Below are 24,910 nucleotides of genomic sequence, written 5' to 3' on the forward strand. Positions count from 1 at the left end.
AGTGTCACAAGATGGCACTTTCGAAAAGTCAAATTGTTCAATCTTGCAACATTCAATTTTTGAATTTTTTCAAAAGAATATGTTAAGGAGGTTTTCCGAACAATTTTTACTCCCGATTTATGCACTAAAATTTGTCGAGATGTTGCTCGAAGGGTTCAGTTATGTATTGAGCATAATGGTGGTCAATTTGAACATTTTCAATAAAATTTAAATTTGAATGTTTTACGTTTGACAATTCTTGACATTTATTTATCTCAATTTAGATAGCGGCGTTGCCATGCATAAAAAAGGTCTCTGTAAAAAAGTGTCATCTTGCGGGACCAATCGAAAAACTTGCTACCACATTTCTGGGCGCTCTGTATAATAATTTTTGTTAAAAAATTGCCGGATAGGGATTTATTTTTCTTTCATTGGGAACGTAAAGAATCCAACAAGCGACTGTAATGACAAAAGTCAACCAATTTTTCAAAACCGTCGTCATCCAATCAGTTATTCCTAAGGTGTCGCTTGATAACCTCCTCGGCCTCTTCTGCTATTCATAATATACAGCTTGCGATAAAGGTGACAAATTTGCCCCACATAAATATTTCACACTTAACAAATTGTACAAAAATTCCACATGACATTGACATTTTGTACTGCCAACCTAAAATCTTTCATTAAAAATTCCTGCTTCGATTTTCTTGCCTAGGGAATAGTAGTTTATTTAGTGAGTTCGTGTGTAAATTGGGGATTTTTTTTCACAAGTGAGCCATTTTTAAACGCGAGTGAAACGAGCGTTTTAAAGGTCCACGAGTGCCAAAAAAGGCCCATTTGGGAAAAAGCTATTGTCTCCAGCCCGAAGGGTCAGAACACGTTGGACACTGTAGGGATGTATTATTGGTTTATCGACAGCAAAAAATAAAGAAAGTTTGTGGTGATTTATGAAGGTGGCTAAAATTTATATGGGGGACTGCCATAACGCTCTGTATGCGAGAAGGGTAATAATTTTTTGTCTCTGACGTAGCCGTTAACTGAGAAATGAAAAACGAATTATCCGCATCTTCATGGTTTAACGTGTATAAAATTGTATTGTGTTTTTTTTTTTTGGGGGGTTATAAATTAGGAGTTAAGTTATTTGAGGACTGTCTTTTTTAAAATGTATAAAATCGGAATTTGAAAAAGTGCTGAGTGAAAAAAATTCGTAAGAATACAAATGAAGAATAGGCGATTCTGCGAAAAATCGGTTCTGCCAAATCGGCGGCCGACAATTCAGCGTATGACGATTCGGCGCTACGACAATTCGGCGCAACGACAAATCGGCGCTAATTTCGAATAGTCAAAATATGAAGTGCTTATTAATTCTTTTATTCAAAGAAATATAGTTCATTTTTTCTTTAAAACAATTGTCAAAGTGTTGTCATGTTGGTATGAGCCACTAGTTATTTGATGGTTATTAGTTTGGCAACGTAAAATGTCCAATTGTATGTCAGCCATTTTGATGTAAAGGCGCTTGCGTTACTGAAATGTGTTCAGTTGTATTTTTCAGTATCATTATCGTCTTTATTTCTTGCCTTTTGGTATAAAATTTGCTTACACCTGAAACTTTTCTGACTTTTGAAAATTATTGATATAACCTCAAACCTGATCTAGGGAGATTTTACGGTACAGGTGTTCCGAAACCAAAGGTTTTAAGGTGGTACAGCCTGGTCTTTGACAATTATTTACAAAATGGAGTTATAAGTAATTGCATATTATACGACGAGCGGGTAATGATGAATTACATATAAGTTTCATTATTAGACAAACTGACATTTTACAATTATTATTATTTTGCATACTTGATACCATTGCATTAAAATTTGCAATTGGACTTCATATACTGTTCACTTAGATAAGGGGCTACGACTTTGACACTGTCAGATTTTTCGTATCTTTGCCAACTTAGGGCCTGATTTCAAGTTGACTTGCGACGGTCGCACTTGTTGTCATGATAACGTCGCAAGAGAGAAAGATGACGCATCTTGGTAATTAATGTGTAGGACAAAGATAGCTACACATTTGCGCTGCACCACCTATTCGCGACCATGACTTGAAATCGGGCCCTTAGCTAATAAACGTAAACTACCGTCACTATTCATGAAATTTTAAACGGGAAAATGGTTTTTACTTCAGAATATAAAAGATTTATTATTGAATCAGTGATCCAACGTTGGTAGTGATTGACGGGGTGAGCAAAAATTACTCACCAATAGATGGCAGTGATGATTTGTGCGCCGATGTGTCATTGCGCCGATTTGTCTTTGCGCCGAATTAACATAGCGCCGAAATGACGTGATACCATCTGCACCTTCATATCAAGTGGTAGGTATTGGAAATGTGGTGCAAAATCTTGCAACATACTTCTAACACCTGAGGCCATAAGAAAGCTTTGATTGGTGCATACGCTATGGTTCTAATACAGGATTGCGTATGGAACTGGTTCCATCCTGATAAATCATCCTGGGAAATGTTATACCATATCGCACTCATTTTAGAAGAAGAAGAAGAATAGTCTCCCTATCCTAATGAGTGCGGTAATGAAATTATTACCGCATTGGTACGGTAATGAAATTGCCAATACACAAATCCAAGACAACAAGAAACAAATTACAGCACAAAACAATACTTTCACCTCCGAAAATTTTTAAATTCCTATTTGTTGTTATGTATGTATTTGTTCTTATTCGGTAACTAAGACGCGAGTATAGACAATTACGCGTTGCTGTCATCTTGAGAAAAATTAGCACTTATCGTCACCTTGATTAATTTATTATTCTATCAAAGTGGGGCTATTTTAAGACAATTTTGACGGTGATAGATAAAACTTTGTACGATATTCGTGGGATACTACATTATTAAAACGCACGATGTGATTACCTTTCTTCACAACACGTACGTTAATAATGTCTATATCGCACTTATATCGTAAATAACTATTATGTGTTTGAGTTAGTAAGATTCGAGTTTTTTTCTACTAATTTAGTTTTTATAAATAATGGAAAATTTTTCGAAGCTCAAAGTTAATTTGTGCGAAACTAGAAACCAGTAAAATAATATTTAAAACCACATAATTATTTAACATCAGAAAACTACACAGTTTTGTGTTCCCGCTGGCAAACATTATTTTCAATGAAATGTAACAAATGTTGGAAAAAATATTTTTAAACTAGCAGTTTTTCTCGTTGCTATTATAATTCTCGGGAGCAAGTTTCACGCGTCTAAGCTCCTCTTGCTCATTTCAATTTTTCATTTAACTTCAAGGCAACCAGTGGTAGACAAAGATCAAACGTTTACTTTTTAACGACCGGTTACCACCGGCGAAATCACTCTTCTAAGAAGAAAAACAAAATTTTCTTTAAAAACTAATTACATACTCCTTTCGCCTAGACCCGACCGGACTTGAGCAACGAGCTTTGCGATCAATTCGTTATTTGGGTTCCGGTTCTGGCCAAAAACTTGACCTTAGAACGAAGCAGATTTGTTTGGCGAGACAAATAGGTGATAGAGGGTTTAAAATGCCCGTAAATAAATGAGGCAAGGAATCTGACGAGGCGTAAAGTGAAGAGATGCAGCATTATGAAAGTATGCAGTATTCTAGTGTCGGCTCTGGGCCAAAGTACACAATACTGAGACTAAATTGCGCCCGCCACACAATATATTTACATACTCCTGTCTATTACAATGATCTCGCCTGTTAACGACCTACAATATCTCGTGGGTGAAATATGAAATGAATGGAGTTGTAAGATATTAATTCGAAAATGGATCGCCACCAAAATAAAGTCTGTTTTTTCAGGTTGCTGCCGTCTCCGCGGATTTATCCCGAGGCGAAGAAAGTGGTACCAGCGGCGATAAATCACCAGGATTACCCAAGTCCTTTAATTATTTGTACTCGCGGCTTCGATTTGTTGCGTTTCTGCGGCCGCCGCCAAACCAAGCAAACACACTTCAGGTGTCTGCATTTTTCCGGAAGGCTGAAACCGTCCACATGTGCGTAATCCGGGATTGGGGCCCCAACCCCCGGCATGCCCCATTTCGGCGGTTTTTTGTGGGGCGCTGTTAAAACTTTCCACACGATCGAGTCCCGTTCGCGTTATTTATACGCGGTGCGCGTCCCAGACGCAAAAATTTTGTGGAAAAATACAATTTCCGCTCCAATTTCTCGGCCGATCTTCCGTTTCCTTCACACTCTATCGGCAAACAAAATATATCGGTCAGCGCTAGTCGTTGTGAAAATATTATCTTATCCGCCCTGTATAAAATCAAAATAGGAGAAGTTTATTTTCTTAGTTAAAACACTTTTCGACCTATCCCAACGGCGCGAGTGTTGCCCGGACGCCTAATTGCGAATTACTGGGTGGACGAATAAATTAGCATCTGGAGTCGATCGGGCTCGGGTCTGGGCGTTTTGGGGCAGCGGTGCAGATTGACAAAATGGCATTCCTTTCGGCTTAGTGGTCGGCAATGGACGCGCGATCTATTCTTGTCGGGTAAACAAATTGCTCATTAAGCCCACAATATGATTCGACTGGATTTCATTTAGCTCGATATTCCCGAATTCCAGCGTTTACGGCTTTGATGGTACGAGGTGCCAACTCTTCGACGTCGACAAAACTAGATGTTACCCTGGAGACGTCGCTGTTAACGCATTAACACCTCGATAAATCCGATCTTTTATTCGGCCGGTTATTTTTATTTCTCCGTTCGGAAAGAAATCCTTTTATTTTTCCCGTAACAAACAGACGGACGTAAATGAAATCTGGTTGGATATATTTCAGCCGGCTGCGGCGCTTTCCTATTTGTTGAAAGTAGTAATGTAGAAAAAATTGTGTTATTTATTTTTATTGTAAGTTACCTGCATCAAACTTTCATTTCGTGTTTTTAACCCATAATATCAATATTTAAGTGGGATTATTTTTTTAGTATCAGTCTCAACAAGCAGTCATCAAACACTCCGGGGTTCTCGTTATATATTTATCTAAATCGGTACAATACCCCAATGTTCACAATATTAGGATTTATAAAAATAAATATGGTTAACCGCTAGTACATGCTTATTTTCTTATAAAACAAAGTAAAGCAAGCTTAATAGTACCACCATAACAAACCGTTAGGTTAATATCTTTATGTGACATCTACTTGTCTAACGCACACATTTTCAGCAAAAAACTTCGGCGGAAGTCAAAGAAAATGTTTACTTTCGGTTGTATACAATAACTTTCATAAATTACTACAATTAAAACGGATTTTCAAAACAACATGGCGGATGGATGGATTCTCCAAAAACGTTACACAAATCAAACAACGTGTTATGGTTCCTTTTGCAACTAGTTCCGCATTGTAAACAAAGTTAAATTACATCAACAGAACGATTAACTCTGGTAAACTAGCACTCCACGGTCCGAAAAATATTTAAATATAAAATCTTTGAACTGAAAGCTCTTCTAATTGGTATTTCCATTGTGATCCTGAAAGCACAACCTTCTCACTTATCTCTCTTATTTTTGTGTCGTACGAAACTTGTGACTTTATTTGTACGAATATATTTGATAGTAACACAAAAATTTACACTCATCAGCTCAGAAATTTTTTTGAAAATAATAACTGAAAATTGCACGCCTGCGATAACATCCTGTAGAAAGCTTGTATTTGGTACGGTTGTCACGGCAGCGACAAAAATTTAAAAATGCTTTTATTATTATTAGGAAATAAGGCATTCGTCTGCGACTTGTGCTTATCTCCACAATAACGAAAGCATTCGTGAGCTTGGAAAAATTTTGGGAAATAATTCATGCATTAGGGAGACCATCACTGAAGGAGGCCAAAAAGTTTGGACCAAAAACTGGTCGTTCACAACTCATTGGGTCATTTTAAGAGTCACCAATATTATATCGGGTGTTCATTTAAATTTTTCCTCAAAGTTGGCATTGAAGAGTCGATTGTGAACGCACCACTCGTCAGTCTGCAAAGTAAAAACACAAACAACGCAAAGTGAGGTTAGATTCAAACAGCTGATCCGTGATCTGTAATCTGTGGTGCGTTCACAATCGACTCTTCAACGCCTGCTTTGAGGATAAATTTAAATGAACAGCCGATAGTTTAGCTGTATTTTTCAAAATGTTTCAAAAAGCAATCGATCAAATTTACATTACAAAAATAAATATCTTTTCTTAATTTTCGGTCGTTGAATGATTTCAAATTTTATTTGGGTGAATTCTGTTAAGTCTATCTGATTTTAACTACTTTCTAAAATTATCCTTTACTGCCTCTTTTTTTTATTTGAGAGTAATAAGAACCGCATCGATAACGGTTAGTTATAGAAACAATTGAATTTTATGAGCAATTATTCTGTTTTTTACAGAAAACAATTCTAAATATTAAAAGAATTACACAGTTGTTAAGTGCTTCTGAGAAAAAAATAATTTTATTTCCCTCGACGTCCCTACCAAAGTGGAGCACTTATTCACATATTCGTATCCACTTTCTCACCCTTAAAACATCAAATGAATAGTTATTTACGAAATGAGTGCGAGAAGACATTTTTCGCGCGTGAGCGCATTATTTGAGGCACGAGCGACTAAGGAGCGAGTGCTTCATTTGCGCCAATGTGCCGAATACGTCTTCCTGCATCGAAGTTCGTACAATATTTTTTGAAACGAATATTATGTATACCTTTTGTGGATAGGATGGCGCTTGTCCATGCCCTTGCCAAAGTAAGTATCAATGGAATTAATAGAGTTTATTATTATCAAGTCAAATTATTTTCAGAATGCTCAAAAAGGCGAATGCTTTTTGGATGATTTTGAAGCATACGCACTAGTGCGCGAACGTCGATTTCGCTCACTAGTGCTTCAAAATGGCCTGCGACCGCATAGTAGTGCGCCAACATGGTTTTCGCGCACTACTATGCGGTCGCTAAATGTCATTTTGAAGGTAGCGAGTTCAAAAAATGTTTCAAAAAAGATTTTGTTTTAATCTTACTATGTAAGATATTCCTGACGGTCTCCAAATTGTACATTACATCTCTTTATTATTATTACTGAGACACTTACGAGTAGAATATACATATTTTAGTGTGGGAGAGATCCATATTAGAGAGCTTTTATTTCTTGGGTCGAATCCAAGACACTGTTCGTCACATAAATGTACTAAATATACTAATTATTTACTCAACATCAGTTACTGTTGTTATTAATCTATTCTGGGGTAAAATATGATTAAGTCAAAGTCAGTCATAATTTCAGACGTTCTAAATGAGGTTGTATTTCTGAGAAATCTCCGAGAAATTAACCCCTCCTGATCGGCGTATTTCGGTTCATCTAAATATTTTAAATAAAGAATTTATTCTGGTGGGCAAAAAGTTGAGTTGTCTGGTTCGTAAGGTCGAAGCATTTCAACAGTGTCGATATTAGCCGTACCACCTTAATTAGTGGGCAAAAGAGATATTGCCGCAGAATAAACGGTTCTCACATTATTCAGTTGTTTATGTGGCCAGAAATTATAGTCCAAAGAGTGCCTCTTACACCACGTGCGTAATAACTTGGTGCGTTAAAAATAACCACTCCAACAACTAATCGGTTCAGATCGAACCTGTCAGTTATCTTTAAATAAGTTTAGAAACATGTCCATCCATTTCGTTCCTGGCTTTTTGATGGGCATTTAGTGACAGAAATGTGGTGTATGTTAATGTGCCAGATATTTGAACATATCATTGTCTGGAAACGTTGTATACAAATCACGCCGCGACTGACATGAAATTCAATTACTCGAGTATTCCATATCAAGAGTCGTGTTGTTAACGGAGGCGAGGGTGGGTCATGTGAAAGATTTATTGTGTTGAAAGCTCACAGACGAAAAATATCCACGATGATCTCAGTTTGAAATATCATCACTCAAAATAACAAAAGCAAGAAATGTACGATAGAATTCGAAGGCTGGGGGTGGGGGCGGACTGGCCAGGGATTCGAAGAGATACGACACCCAGGGCTATGTACAGGGTGAAACAAATTTAATTCTGTATTCAGATATTTTTTATGAAACATGTTTATTAGGCGTAATTGATGGTAATTTAAAATAAAAAATTGTTTTCCACACTGTGTGGACTTGAAAATTTTCTAAGTAATCCAGTTCAAGTCGAAATAAAAAAACGACATTACCAACATGTTAAAAATTAACTTAAAAACCGTGGCATCAGGTTTTCGAAGGCCACAGCTTAGTGTAGAATAAGTGTTGCTATTTTCGTATTTAGTACTTCAGTTTACGCTAAAAACTCACGCAGAAAGTAAATAGCCCAATCATAATCAAAGAAACCACTGAAAGTATTACAACTTTTTATTTTTAAATGTACCTAAGCTTATATTTTTTCTTGTCAAATCTAAAAGAGTTTTTTATTCAGAGAATTCAGTAATTTATAATGAGTCAGTCTAATATTTTCAGAAAGTCTTAAAAAATTGTTAAATTTAAGAAATTCTTTGAATAGTCAATACAATTTAAGTCACCGCGAATGCGACATTTCTGTGTAAATTAAATTGTGAATGTGATTTAGGTTTAAATAACTTACATGGCAAATTAAGTTCAAAATTTATTCTAGATATTGCTCCAACTAATTCATAGATAGGAAAATACGTCATAATATGTAGTAATAAGTAAAACTAATTTAAGTAAAACAAAAATAATAACGTCACTACCCCCAACCCTTTCTTTTTCTATCCTTTCCCCCCTCTTCTATATCCCTTTTATTCATCTTACCTCCCTTCTGTCTTCATTCAGAATTTCACCCCGTTTCTTTCCCTCCCTCTCTCTCATTTCGCTACATCCATTTCACACGTGCTCAATTGTCTCTCTCTCCTCATAGTACATTTTGTACCTCCCTTTCTCTCCTTCCATCCAATACCTGTTTTCCCTCTCCTCGTTCCCACATCTAAATCTCACCATCATTTTTCTTTCTTTTGCAATCTCTCCCCAGGTACTCCGGAATTTCCTCTGTCATACACCTATGATACTCCCTGTTGTATATCTGGATTATTTGATTCTCTCCCTACTTTCTTGCTTATCTTTGTTCCAATCACTCTGCTCTTCATCTTCATCCATCTCACTGACATACCCGTTTCTCTGATAGTATCTCTCTCTCCCCTTCTTCTCCTTCAATCCATTTTGTCTTCAAACTTTGCCGCTCTCTTTCCCGCTTTCACTTTCAGCCTATTCCTTTTGTACTCTTCCCTCACTATGTAACCTGGCGTTTCTCTGTCCATGCATAGCACCCCTCTCAAATATTTTGCTTGCACTTTCTCTACCTCATCTTGTTCCTCCATCCCCAGATCTCTGCCCCGTACATTAATATACTCTCTACCATGCTCTCAAACATGATCATTCTTTTCCTGGAATCGCCTCCCCAGTTTCTTTCTCCTGTTCCCCAAACACATCCCACTACGTCATTTGCTTTCCTCACTATCTTTCTGATATGTGCCTTATCCGTGGCTCTTTCATGGAGTGTTTACTTGTTCTATTTTCCTTCCATTCCAACCCAGTTCCACTCATTCTCTTCACTCTTCCTCTTTCTCTCTTTGCCACTATTATTAAGTCATCCTTGCGGATGACGCCAGGCTCCAAATTTGCTCTCTTCCTATCACACTTTCGCCAGCTTGTGCTTTCTTTAACATTTCATTCATATCTGCCAGATATATCGTAAATAGCAGGGGGCTAAGGGGGCAGCCCTGCCTCACTCCCTTTGTCGTCTCAAACCATTCACCTTCTTTCTCTCCCACCTTCACTTTGTTTTTTGTTCTTGCTTATATCTCCTCGTATAAGCCATTCGCTTATTCATCTCTCTCTCTCTCTCAAGACATCCTTATCTTTTTTTTTATACAAGCAACCGTTTTCACGCATTATGGCTAAGTAAGATAGATATAATGTATGTAGTAATATATGGTTCAGGGATGATGACAAATCATAGTCAAATAATACTGATGATTGTGATAACACTGATAACATTGGCCCGTTGCAGGTTCCCTTACAAAGAAATATTAATTAAAACATACATTAAAAGGATAAATAGATAATATTAAATTTATTACTTCTATTTGAAATTTTCATGAATCAAATTTTTGTAATATTTAATAGACTTTAAAATTTGTCTGTAATTGAGTAATTTTTGGATTTAAAGATGTTTATGAAAATTATAGTAAAACTTTAAAAAGTGGCACACAGCTCATAACTGGTGAAATATTTTAATTATCGAACACGATTTAATCGGGAATTTACTTCTTAATGGATTCCATTGTAGGGAAGAATTTTTTAATTTGGAGTGAAGATGAAGATTTCCAGGAAAAATCGTACAAAGGCAATTGTTCTGCTACCATTTGAAAAATAATTTCATTTTGCTGTAATTGCACAAGAAATTATGTTTTTCTTGATAATTCTCTATTTTCAACTTGTCTAAGAATTGGATGAGAAAGGTTGTCATGACCTTGAATTTCTTCCCGCGATTTTGTCAGCTGGTAGTTTACAGCATGTGCTATTAAAAAAGAAAATTTTCTAGAAAAAAAAGTTCGAGTGTTATTCGATCAGATAATTTGGTGACTGGGTTGAAAAACAAAAGTATTATTTTTATTGTACAATAGTTATTTTTATATTAAGTGCGTGAAGAGAGTGTTTTTTGTGCATGAAAAGGTCTTTTACGCCGAGACGAAGGTCGAGGCAGTATAAGCCTTTGAATGCACAAAAACATCTTCACGCACGAAATATAAACAATATTTTTTCTATAATTGATTCAAAAAATTGAAATTACAAATTCAAATTTTTGAAGGAACTCTGAAGTTTCAATGCAGTGACCATGTTGCTAGGTAACTAATAAAAAACAGTGCGTGAAGTGAAACACAGAAATAGTCGTGTGCGTGAAATCGCATTTCACACACTGTTTTGTATGGTTTCTATGGTTTCGATCTTACTAACAATGCAAAAAAAAATACACGTAAAAAAATGACACACTTTATGCACGGATAACTATGCGTGAATTTCAATTTTTTGAATCAATTATATAAAAAAAAAATATTTCATCCCTCCTTGAAAAAAATTGTGTTTCTACAAAATAGTATGGTACCTATGCTATTAGGAGCAAAAATGAAGTTTTATGTACTAGTCAAATTAATTTCGATGTCAAAACCGCATTTTTCTCTCGACTAATCAAAAGGAGTGCTACGCACGATGCGCTGCTATCGGAAATCGATGAAATGAATTGTAAGAGTATAATAATGGCTCTATTTGCGTCTCCTGCGTAGTCTAGCGAGACTTGTCGAGTAGGGTTTGTTTGTTTCTGAGTTTACTGGAGCAAAAACCCTTACATTGTTAACACCCTCCACGTGGGTGGGCAAGGTCACTTAGCTAAACGCTCGGCATGCTTGTCAGGATTATTGTTATTCAAACATTTTTTACCCAGGTCCCAAACTTCGGGTTTCCCATCGATTCCCACAAAAAACTGTTTAATACAAGATTAACATTTCTCCTTATCGCAATTATTTCATTTTCGGGCTTGCAAAAAAAGTCTGAATCCGCCGCCCTCCGTGGTGGTCCACAATCTGTTCGAGATTATTGCCGACCCACCCTGAATACATTGCCAGCATAGAGGGTTTATTTTATCCCTCGCAACCACAACCTTTGTTGGGATGACGCCTGTAAAATGAGGCCTGAATGCGATGGACTGTTGCAACTATTCCACACAATTACATAGCTTTCCACCGTCTATTATAGGCATTGTGTGCATTTCGGTTAAAACCAATCGCAAAGAATGGAAACTGTTAGTCGGAAAAAAATAGCTTGTCCGGCTCGGATTGGCCGCGATTCGAATTATTAATTTTGTTTATTAACGAATAGTAATTTAGTACGTGTCGGCAGACAAATGGAGGTAGTGATAAAGTGTTTGCTGTAACACCTGTAAGAACTAATATTTCAATGGCGAACTAACATACTAATTCTGTATCATCTGACGCCTTTGTTTGTAGTGTAAACATCTAGTGAGCCAGTTTAAACAAACTAAATAGCGTTTAAAACAATTGCCAATATGTAAACGTAATATCATAACCTTGCGTTGAGGCAGGTCGCGGAACAACTTAATTTATTTATCTAAGGAGGAAATAGCTTTTGTGAGCGCTTCCCGGGGTTTTCTCATTTTTCCGCAAACAATACGCACAAAAACAGTTTGGGCGAAACTGGATTTTTCAATTAAAATCGAAGGGGTGGCGATTTTTGTCTGAAATCCATCCGAATCGACGGATCGAAAGTCGGTTAAATTAACAGGACGAGACTGTCCTGGGTTCGGCCGATAATGCAGCCATCACCATAACAATGCCATCTGTTCATCCACGAATTTCACAGCGCACTTTGATATGCTAATTATTGCTTTGATCCAGTGTCTATCACATCGCTCAGGGTCCACAGATTATTCGTTGATGGGAAAGCGAACTGTTTGTTTCTTGTCGTCCGGGAGGTCACTCGGAGGCACGGGGGTGTATTCGGGGAGCCGTGCAAATCTCTCGCTGGCTGCCGTTGTTGCTCTTTTCCGTCCAAAAAAATAATCAAACGGTCTTTTTTTTCGGTGGAGGTAAAAAACCATAGAAAGTTGCGATTGTTAGTGAAAGTGTCCATCAGGTTTAAATCGGGCGTGAAACGATCAATCGCCCATAAAAATGATCCGGCAGTGTTGTTCCACGTGGAGTTGGGTACGCCCGCTACTCTTTGTGTGGAACCACAATACAACCTGCACGCTCTTATCTCCTGCACATAATGGAGGGAGATTATCTTTTCACATGCTTGGAGGGCTACTGTTTGCATTCAAACTGTTCGATACGATCGCCGTAAATTCCTCCAATTCACTCGTTCTGAAAGCTTAATTGGAATTTTATTTTATTGAAATTCACATCTTAATTTTTTTTAACTTTCATCAATCCAAACACAAATGAATATGAATGTATTGCATTTACGAACTATTTATAATAATAATTAAACACCAACGAACACCAATCCCTTTCCCTCCATCTTCTTGTGATTTGACGGTTTTGAGCTTGTTTAGCAATCGAGAAACTTAATGAACGAATTGTTTTAAAAGTAGAAGAATTAAACAACTCACCAGAAGTTCTACAAAACATACTTAATGCACTGAAACGAAAACTTCGAATTGGTCTCCAGGAAGGTGGAGACCACATCACATTCCACATTTGTTGTATCGGGTGTTCATTTAAATTTATCCTCAAACTTACCGTTGAAGAGTCGATTGTGAACGCACCACTAGTCAGTCTGCAGAGTAAAAACACGAACAACGCAAAAAGTGAGGTTAGATGATCCGTGATCTGTAATCCGTGGTGCGTTCACAATCGACTCTTCAACGCCTTCTTTGAGAATAAATTTAAATGAACACCCGATATAAGCTTATTATAAACTTTGAATTTTTAGTTATCAGCAATTAATAGTTTCGTTGGATTGTTCTTAATAAACAGCGTACTAACTAAGCTACGAAGCGTCCAAAAATAGTGTACTGTTATACGAGTTGCACAAGACAGTCTATTGTCGAACGAGAGGGTTTAGAGCACAACGAACGCAGTGAGGGGTGCTCTAAAGGAACGAGTTCGACAACATGTCTACTTCAGCTTCATTAATTTTTTTTTATATAAAATAATTATCTAGTGACTTTTATTTTAATGGAACTGGGTTGGTATTGACGAAGCAATGTCATTTCATTGAAAATTAAATTTCAAATTGTCTCCCAAATGTTATTACAATAATAATCTACCCCCTTATTAATTTATTTTGATCCAAAACATGGATTCAGGTTCAAATGACATCGCATTTAACACTGAAATTTTACTATCAATACCAACCCCACATACAATAATCACTAGAAACGATATAAAATTGATCTTTGTGAAACTGTTTTCGGTGTCACAAAATGCTCGTTGTGACACCGAAGTAGAAAAATATTTCTATTTGCTGCTCTTGCGGTGACGGTTTCACTTTTAAGTACAGTCTGGCGCACAATTCTAACTTTCGATGTTCTTGTTTAATCACAGCTTACTCTCAATTTGCAACCCCTGTTTCAATCTGAAATTTGTTTGATCGTTGTAGATATACGTCAGTGTTTCTAAATATTTTGCGCAGAGTTTTGTTTAATTCTCTAATTCTCTAGCAGTTACACTAACTGGCTACAGTGCACAATGGCTTTTAACCTTCAAGTCAATCTAACTGTAAATCTAATTCCTGTCATACAAACGATGTGTTTGTGTTGTTACTTTTTTTATCGAGAAATATTAAACATTTTAATAAATGATTTTTGGATTTTAAGCCTTGAGACGTTCCCTTCATTATCCTGCTTAGGTCTCCCCTAAATATAAACTTCCAACATGTTTTATTTATGTTGTGAAACGAGTAACAATAGGGAAAATTCTTCCTAAAACATAGTTCGATTCGTCTAGTTTTATTTAAATATAAGTAATGTAAAGTAATAATAATCCACTTACTTTTTGTTACTTACCTTGTTCCCTTTAATTTATATCTTTAATGTATTTATTATTACCGTTGTGGTACGATGTATCTGGTAATTCAAATTCGGATTCAACGTGTTATGGTGCCAGGGAGAAACACTAAGTTTCTCAAAACAATTTATTTACGAACGTCAATCAATTGGAATGAAAGAGTGAACTGGTTATTTAATTAATTAAAAGAAAAATGATTGCAAGAAATAAATAACAATGGATGGCAACCGGCATTTTATCCATTATTACATTAGAAAAAAAATCACTCCGGAAGAAGTATTGAATCCTTTTGAAGACCAGAAAGATTTCATTTTTATACTACCTACTCATGATACGCAGTGCGGATGTAAATCTAATTGATGCACTTAACTGATTTCATTTTTACTTTCGTTTCTACAAACTAGGAGATCTTTGAAAGTTCCTCTTTTATCCTCGATTTGCTCAAGAAGCCAAGAAGGTAAATTTAGATAACAGTCAAACAAAACATTCAGACTTGTCAAAATTTTTGAGAATAAAAAATCTTCCGCAATAAAAAGTAAATTGAGTCCGGATGTTTGACTTGAAAGGTATTTTGTAAATTTCTTTGCCAGACAAAGTTTTTCAACATGTCGTACCTATATAAGTTGTTACAAACAATTGTCACCAAACCATCACAGATAAATGATTTTATTTTGATTTCGTCTAACTACACTGACCGGCACAAAAAACGACTCACTTTGAATTTTATTAATACATACAGGGTGTCTCAAAAATGGCGCCCAATCTCCTAAGGGTCTGGGAAGGTAAATCTCAATACAAAATTTGATCGGACCAACAGCTTTTGTATAACTTGCTCTTAAATATGGTAATTTCAAAGAGATGTATCTCCTTTATTACCAAATTTTACAGCTGAATTATAAATTACTTTACAATGTTACTTTTTCCAAGACCCTTTAGGTAGTGGAACAACACCGAAGTAATTCTTTTTAGAGTAATGACCTACCAAAATACGCTAAAATAACAGTGGCAACATTGACCTCAAAGGAGAATTGGTTTAGTTGATTGTGCATACCAACCGATGTTGCCAAATTTGCTTATTTTAAAATGTGTATAACTTAAAAAATAGTCAAAGGAAAAAAAAAATTCACAACGAAATTGAACTCAACTCTTCAGATAGTTTAACCCCTCAAGAGATTGGGCGCCATTTTTGAGACACCCTGTATAATTAAGTAATTCATTGTCTTAGAAAATTTTTTTGATATCATGTTGTATTGATAAGTGTTAATTTAAGTTATTCTTTGCCAACAAACACAACATTAAACACAGCAAATAAAATTTTAATGAAAAAAAATTAATTTTTCAGAAAAAAATTATGTTATGAAAAATTGCCAAAATTTGAACAGCATTTCGTAAATCAACCGAAAAAAACCAACATGGAAGAAGCGCAAATTTTCTAATAATTTATTTAAACAAAACAATTCGGTTGCCATGGTGACCATAGCACTCCCGATCATTGAAAATATCCCAATTTAACTATAATAAAGAAAAATAAACACAAATATAATTTCAAGATCATTTATTAAAGAAATCATAATGAGTCGTTTTTTGTGCCGATCAGTGTATTATTGTTTGTTTACTTTTAAACTGCACAATTACTAATCTATCGTTATTTTTATCACGGTTACGGTTTTTAATTCTTTTGAATTTATTTATCTTGAACTGTTTTTTAGGCAAAAAATTGGTCTCCAACAAGCTTTTTTTACTTGAATAAATTTCCTCAATTCATTATTAATTTCTCTGAAAATACGTATATGTATAGTGTGCGTAAATTTTTAGAAAATGGTAATAAATTTAACTTTGTAAATTTTCCGTAAAAACAATTTTTTTTTTCTCTATGAATCAGAATATTTTTAGCTCACAATTTTCTATTTCGATGTTTTCAGAACATGAGGTTTACAGAAAATTTTCATCACTTTAGAATTGGATGATGATTGCAGTTGTCTTTCAATTTTAAATTTTTCTTAAATCACATTGCAGCGTCATTTTGACATTATCCGCATTTTTTAATCGAAACTTTTTTGAGTTTCGCGCTATTTTTTAAAAAGTTTGTAGAAAATACCTTTAGTCGAAGAAATCAGTGATAAAATAAAAATATTCACCAAATGCCACTGACTTCAACTGCTAACAAGAATGTGAATGTTTTCAAATGATTATAGGTTTCAGTTGTTTACAAAAGGACTGGTCATGTCAGGTTAAAATACTCTTTTTTTCTTGTTTATTAACAATTGAAATATCAGTTCTGCCTGCATATTTTTTTTCTGTTAAGTGTGTCAGCAATATGTTATGAATTATCTGTTAATTTGTATTTAATCACAAAAGTGGAGTACATCATTTCATGATATAATAAAACCGATAATTGTTTTTTACAAAAGCGAAACATAACGAAATTACGTGTTGAATTGTTTCATTTCCCTTTTAAGATTCTGCATTTACCATCAAGTACACCAAGACTCTAATAATGTGTTTTGCTGTTTCGTTTTTTTTTTCTGCAACAACAAAATAAAATTCACCATGACAATAGATACTTGTTAAAATTGGGAGTACCGGTCCTCCGAATGCAAGATTCCATCCCGAGGTGTGCGCCCAGCCTCCGGTTTTATTTTTATAAAAGTTAACCTTGCATCACAGTGCAAAGATACTTGAAAAAAATTAACGTCTCAGCAATGATGGATGGTGCTAATGAGGTGTTTCCCTCGCCCCCGGACACCTACCGCTCAGCTGAGGCTATTATGACAAACTTACTACATATGTCGAGCCAATCAAGCCTCTATTTTTATCTATTGCAGTTTTTTGTTTATTTTTACGCATATGCTTTGGTTCCTGAACGTGCCACGTTGGTATTTCGTCATACCCTTGGGAGTCGGATCTTTTCAGCGAGGTTCCGTCAAGCTCCCCGTTATTTACGTTGAGAGCGGGTTGATTCTGATAGAATCGGGGATTAATTCGACGTAGAAAAAGTGACAAATTTATGTTTACTATTTCAATGATATGCACCAAACATAAGCCCACACAACGAGAATTTCCCTCCTCGTCCAAACAAAGCGTAAACCACTCGTCGCTCATCCAAACATGTGATAAACTAAGCTTTTTCGTAAATTAATCCTACACAAAAAGTTTCGTTCGGGTTTCAGCTCGCTGCCAGTGGTTCCAGAGGCGAGCAATCTACACAGACAACTGGAACGCTGGATGCGGTAATGTTTCAGTCATTAGCCAAAATAAAATTCAGACAGTTTATTCAACAAACAGACGCCGCCCACTGTAACAAGTGTTTCCCAAATCCCGTAATAAGTGCGCTGATTTTTTACAAATTATCTTGTTGTCTTACCACCTAACAGTACCTACCTACATTTTTTTTGTCTCATCTTTTACAATGTACCTACTGAGGTTTTAAATATATTTTCAAATAACGCAGTAAGAAAACTGATTATTCAAACTCCAGTTGAACAACTTACGTATTTTTTTTAACTTGTAAATTTACTTAAAATATCAAAGGATATATTGAGTGCACTATTAAAGTTCATTCATTCCGAAAAGCATCTCATTGCATGGAAATGTTTTTGTTATGATCCGGATTTGCTATGTATCTTCAATTTGTCTCAAGCACCTCCACCTGTTGTGAATAATTTGTACCTCCTCCCATGCTCGTAGAAAAAGAGTTAGGGCAAGCATCCTACGTAATAATAAAATTTCCTTTTTTAGACACTTTTACAGCATAAGCTCTATCATAATATACATACAGTAAATGTACGAGAAGTTTTCTAAAAGATTGTTTGTATGGTTTCTGTGAAAAATATCTGCATGTTATGTTTTAAGTGTGGGGGATTATTTTAGTATGGTTAGTGGTGGTGAATTATCTGGTGGTTTGTTCTACATCATTTATTCTGTTAAATACAGATGTGTTCCAAGTGCCATGACCTGGTTATTGAAAGCTTGACAAGAGATTTTTTACAAATACGATGAAAGATCTGCATTTCAGGAAAATTTGCGTAAGTGTTGCTTGTTCTTTCTTCACTTTCAATTACCGATTATGTGGTGGAAGACGCTTCATAATTCAACGAACTATGTATCTGATTAGGAAAATTTGGGAAGTAAAGAAAAAACTGAATTTCAAGACGAAGTTATTTTGAGGATCTACGTTTCATGAATCTTCGAAAAATTTTGTTTAATTCAGAGGGTTTAATAGTTGTTTAAAAATTGTTTACGACCACAGATAATATACCGGGTGTAGAATCGTTTTACGAGACATAGCATTTTATATGTACAGTCGATGGACAAATAAAACTGGGATAAAAATGACAATCACATAAATTCAAAATTTACAAATCTCCATCGTTTAATTACGGCTTTATCACAAATAGGTTAACTTTGGTAGGACATATTATATAGACACTGACAAATATATTGACAATTCAGTAGTCTGATTTACATAGATTAAATTTTAAGTGTACCAGTTTTATTTGTCCATCGACCGTACAAATAAAGAGTTTCAATTATTTGCTCTTTGCAAAATAGTCAAGGTGAAAGTTAGAGAGAATTAAAATTACTCTCTAATTTGAGTCGTGTGGTACTGAAAGAGAGGTAAGAAAGCAGTTAAAAATACTAAAAAGTAGTACTAGCTATGAAATTTGATTTCTAAAATTATGTGTCTCAGAAGGCGTCATTATTGACTCTCGAACCGACCCCAGAAGTAGAATTTCTCTCCCTAGGTTAATAATAATTTTCATTATTAACCAAGGTCAATAATGAACAGCCGTCACTTAGCAACGAAAGATTTTCGTTGATTTCATTGGTTAACGTGGACGATTTTCATAGCAACCGTTGAAAAATGAGAACTCGGATCGTGGCATCAGATAAAATAATTTGATTAATAATTATGATCAGAAAGGGTTTTAACGTATCTAGTAGTGAAAAAAATAGTATATAAACCACCTTGAAGAAGTCCCTTATAGCCTTCGCGCCTTAGAACCCTCGGCACGCCCCGGGCTCTAATCTTGGCGCTCTGGATATAATCATGAACTTCTTCACCTTGGTGTATAATGTACTATTCTTTTGATTTACCTTTCAAATGAACTTGAACAGGAGGAATGAAAAGGTATCCTTCATTAAATGGTATTATGGAGGATCTTCTTTAAGAAAGTTCGAAGCGACATTTGCCTCAGGTTTCGCAGACCGACCAATTCCAGCCATAGAAACAATTCGAAGAATTGTAGAAAAGTTTGAACATTTAATGAAAGATACATTTTTATTCATCCTGTACGAGTTTATTTGAAGGGCAAATCAAAAATTAAAGAATAGTGAAACGATTCTTTCAAGCAGTAACATTTTTGCCATGAAATTATGCTCTAATTAATGTATTCTAGTGTATTTTGTAGTGTTGGGTTAATTTAATACAATTTAAAATCTGGACGATGTATACTACTTTTTAGTATTTTTGTCTTAACTCCTTCTTGCCTCTCTTTCAGTACCACAAGATGTTAGAAAAAAACTAAGACTCAAATTAGACTATAATTTTAATTCTCTCTAACTTTTATCTTAAATATTTTGCCGTAAATTTTTTATGAGAGCAACTAATTGAAACTCCTTATTTTTCCATGTAGAATGCGGTGTCTCGTAAAAAAATTGTACACCCAGTAGGTATAGGTGCATCACTGAAAACATAAAAATTGTAATCAAAAAGTTTAGGGGCCAGTTTACAGAAAGGGAATTAAATAAACTAGGCAAAAATGAATAGGGAATTCCACAATTTTTCTTGGAAAGCAAAATAATTGCCCCAATCCTCCCACGTATTCTTAAACACAAAATAAATTTAAAATGTTACAAGTACTTGAAACATTACATTTAATGTGTAGATTAATATATTTGTAACACATTTCATTACAAATTTTAGACGGTATTTTTAAAAAATTCAAAAAAGGAAAAATTCCCTATTCATTTTTGCCTAGTTTATTTAATTTGAATTAAATTTTAATGCGCGATTAACCCATGAATCCGAAACTTTGATTGGTTCAATCTGATCATGTGTTCAGTTAATCTCGCATTTGATTACTATTATCTTAATTTCGCTTCTGTAAACTGACCCTTAATCTGTTTTCTACTTACGAGTATTAACGTAAAATAGTTATTGTTGTCACTGTAACTTTCTGCTTTCCTGTCTTACAAAGTACAAAAGAAAAAAACTGTAAGTAACCTGTTTATTATTTTCTCCTATATCCCTTTCTCCTTTTAGTCTATGAAAAATGAAGGTTTCTTTTTTTAATGCTTCTTGTTTATCTCTATTTATTTCATCATACAAACTGATCTATTCTCAATGAATCAAAATTATTATTTAAGAGTAATTAAAAAAATCTTGTACAGGGTTATTATAAATGATTGTCCTATCGCAGTTGGCGTTGAAAACCCACGCAAATTTTGGATGTGCCGGCAGCCTCGCAACGTTAGACAAACTACTAGACACACCGCCGATAGCGCCACCGATCGGCAATTCTAATCTCACTCATGTTATGAGACTTGCGGCACATTCAACAACGTCATCAATGCTTACTGCCATGAGACAATAATTTATAATAACCCTGTATAATTGCAGTGGATACATTTTTATTTTGCACAAGAACTTGTTACTTAGCAAAAACACGAGAGCTAACTGCATGGTAAAATCGTAAAGGTAAGATTTTAATTAATATCAATTAGTTCGAATTTATCTAAAGATAATTAGAAGACCCCGGGATATTTGAATAGATTATTTCCCGAAACAAACAGAAACTGTTTTGTGTTTAAGGACTTATTTTTGTCAACCAAATAATATTTTCTTTAGAACAACTTCCATTACTCATTATGGAAAATAAATTGCGTTCAATGCTAAATAGCAAAATAACTTTTGCCTGTTGATCAGTCAAGCTACTATATATATGTATATTTTTTTAATAAAATGACAAGAGAAGAACAAGGCATTTATCTCAGGGATTTTACGAAAACTTTTTGCTTTGACAATTTTACGAGTTGAATTTGGGCATTTTATTATGGTTAGACCCGAGAGCTTTAGCTCGAGGGTTTAACCTTTGAATAAAAATGCCCAAATTCAAGGAGGAAAATTGTCTAAAGCAAAAATGTTTAAGTGATAATTGGGAAATTTTTCAGATATAGAAAATTAGGTTGTGTTATTTTTGCCAAGATTAATTGCAGAATACAAACTTTAACGTTAATTATTTATTTATAATACTTATAGTTATTAAAAACACAATTATTAAAAACAATTTGAATATCTGACAGGAGTTGTATGCAATTTTAATCACTTTTGACAGATGACAGAGTAGCAGGACGTTTTAACCGCGATAAACATTTTTGATTGGATGAAAGCAAGCGCTCTGATTGGCTGAACACGCGCGTTTGATGTATATGGCAATTAATCACCTTTAAATCTCACAAGATTTGCTGATAAATTTTTCAGATCTCATGCTTTAAATATTTAAGTAAAATATTCTGTTGCCCTTTTTCAAACTATAACAGAACTATATACTATCACAGGAAATGTTTTGAGTGATGGTTTAGTAAATCTTCTAAGTTTCGGACAACGGTAAGGTTGATTAATTATACAGGTGTCCCCAAAAAAAAAAAACGATTTCATAGCTCCCTTATTTATGGGAGGATTTTAATTATATATACACCAAATTAAATAGTTGTGAGTAGGCTACAAAATGGCATAATAAAATCACCTATAGCTCCAAGGGCTATACGACACATTTCATAACCAAACTGAAACATTTTAAATTTTATTTATTTAAAAATCTTCCGAAAATTTGCAGAGTTCCTACCGCATCCTGCACTGCAACTTTAATTAATTTTCTGAAAAAGATTTATTTTTGTAGTGAACAACATTAATATAATTTAGGTAAAATTTATTTAAATGGTTATTTATATGTATGGTACCTATACTTTAAACAGAAACAACAATTTAACATAGTGTTTTTTTTTAGTTCACCCCAACGTCTCATCAAGTTCATCAATAACGCTAGGAGGAAATAAGAGGCGGCCCCCCTAGTCGGCGATAACTTTAGTTTTGTGATCTAGGGGGAGGTGTAGTCGTTTTGCAGCTGGATATGTTAAGCTAATGAGGCAACACTTCGATGAAAATGTTGACAGTGACGATGACAAATGCAAATTCTGCTAACTTTACACGGTTTTGATGGGGTGTCGTGTCTTATCATGGCAAAACTTAGTACGGCGTTGTACCCCACACGTTATAAAATATTGTATCAGATCAGCAGATTAAGAAATTTATTTAAAAAAAAAATTCTGTTTGTTAATCCAAGTCAAATAACTTAATATGTAGTAGTAAAATCACATTTCAAGATTTTTTTAAAATTTATGTTCGCAGTGTGAATAAATTAATTTAAAAAATTAAACTATGGCTATACTGAAAAATGTTACTTGAACAAATTTAGGTACTCATTATTTCCAGTAAAACTGAAAGCAAAACAGATTATTGTGTTGATAGGCGCTGATCCATCGTGAAGGTACTTTTTTGACCGAAGTCCTTACAAATTACTAAGCTGGGTCAGAAAACTGGTATTTTTTCAGCAACACGTGCCAGTTGTTTCAGAAACCCTTGAGTTATTAGATAGTGAAGCGTTCGATTTGATCAATCAAGGCTTTACGATTAGTCGGTCTAGAAAATACTGTGACGATGCAGCAGCGGTGCTAAATCATCTCAAGTAGAAGTTGATTAATAAGCAGCTGAAGTGTCGGACCGAGGTGATGAGCACTCGTGTAATTACTTCTATTATGCTTCACAAATCGGGCCATCATTAATTGAAAAATCGTGTCCACTAGAAAGCCTCTGAAAAACAAATCGTGTGAAAAGCTCCCCGATCAAAGCCGGATGTCTCAATTAGTTTCCATAATGGCGATGCGTGTTTACTCGGGTGATGCGTTAGCGAATCGCAAGATAATTCCTGGATTATTTAGAATGTTGGTCCAGATGGCTGTCTGATTGCGGATTGCGCTACATTTCCTCCACTTTGAGCGCGGTTAGCACCTAGCCTGAGCGCAACTGGTACCCAGCCACATCAAAGGCGGCTTGCTAAAAATACAAACAACGCCCGATAGTTTGACTGATCATAGCGGCCGCCTTTGATTCAGCTCCGGACGTGATATGATGTCTCATTTGATATAGCCGATTTCAGGAAATGTCCTGGAGGAAGTTCATAGGAAATAACTTAATTTAGAACGATTTTATGGCAGACCATTTAATCGATATACCTAGGCCATCCCGAAAGTAGTCGACAGAGTGCCAGATGCACTAAAAATAAGAACGCCCGACACCGACACCGGGATGCTTAAGTTCTTCAATATGTTTTATTTGACAGGAACTACTATCTGGCGATGAGCAGAATGGTTGCTATTATTTTAAGTTGGCCTCGGTGAGAAATGTCAAGTCCTACTTGGTATGACGTATGTGTAGTACCACATAATTTATCAACAAAGAATGAATTTTTGGACGGAAAAAGTACTTTGTTCGAATATATTTTCGCCAGATCAGTTTTCCAGGTTTGCGACAAGATGACAAGGTTAATGACAGTACTCCTTCGCTCCAACAACGCTGTAATTTTACTTCACGTTTGATTTTACTCAAATAATGAATCACAACTTTTTTTGGATCTTCATTTATTATCCCTGACGTAGGAAGTGTTAACTGACAAACCACAAAAGTTATCAGGGAATGGTCACTTACTGACAATACCATAATTACTATGTAATTAGTTTGTCCCTTGTTGAATGAAGTTCGTCTTTTTTAAAAGTGGATAGAATAAATATCCAAGAATAAATTAAAACTTGAAGGAATGTACAAATAGAATTCGAGTGAATTGTTAGAAGAATCTGCACATCATTAAGTGGTTAAAGACTTGTTAGAGGGTCTCGTAAGCACGTACAAGGCGCCGGACATCCCACGATTGTTGTGACAAGAAAAGATTGATTTGGTCCATTATATATGGTTCTCCACAATAAACAAATCACATTGAAATTGATAGAAAGGTGTTTTCTTTTGTATATCGCGCAGAAAAAATCTACACTAAATTAGGTTGCGAAAAAGTAAATGTCTAACTAACGAGTACCAAAGATATTAATTAAATGGAGATCACAAGCACTTCTGACAGTCAAATTTTCAGCTATAATGTAACAAATTGTATGCTTGTCATCGATGATGATCTACGAGTGAAACCGAGTTCCAGTTGCAACGTAGAACGAATTGAATGTGCTGCCTGGGTTTCACGAGTCATATCATCGACTATTAATCATATCACTGGGTTAAATTTGACGAGAGAATGTGATGAATG

This window comes from Tenebrio molitor, chromosome 1 (assembly GCF_963966145.1).
Source record: "Tenebrio molitor chromosome 1, icTenMoli1.1, whole genome shotgun sequence".
NCBI classification, from domain to species: Eukaryota; Metazoa; Arthropoda; class Insecta; order Coleoptera; family Tenebrionidae; genus Tenebrio; species Tenebrio molitor.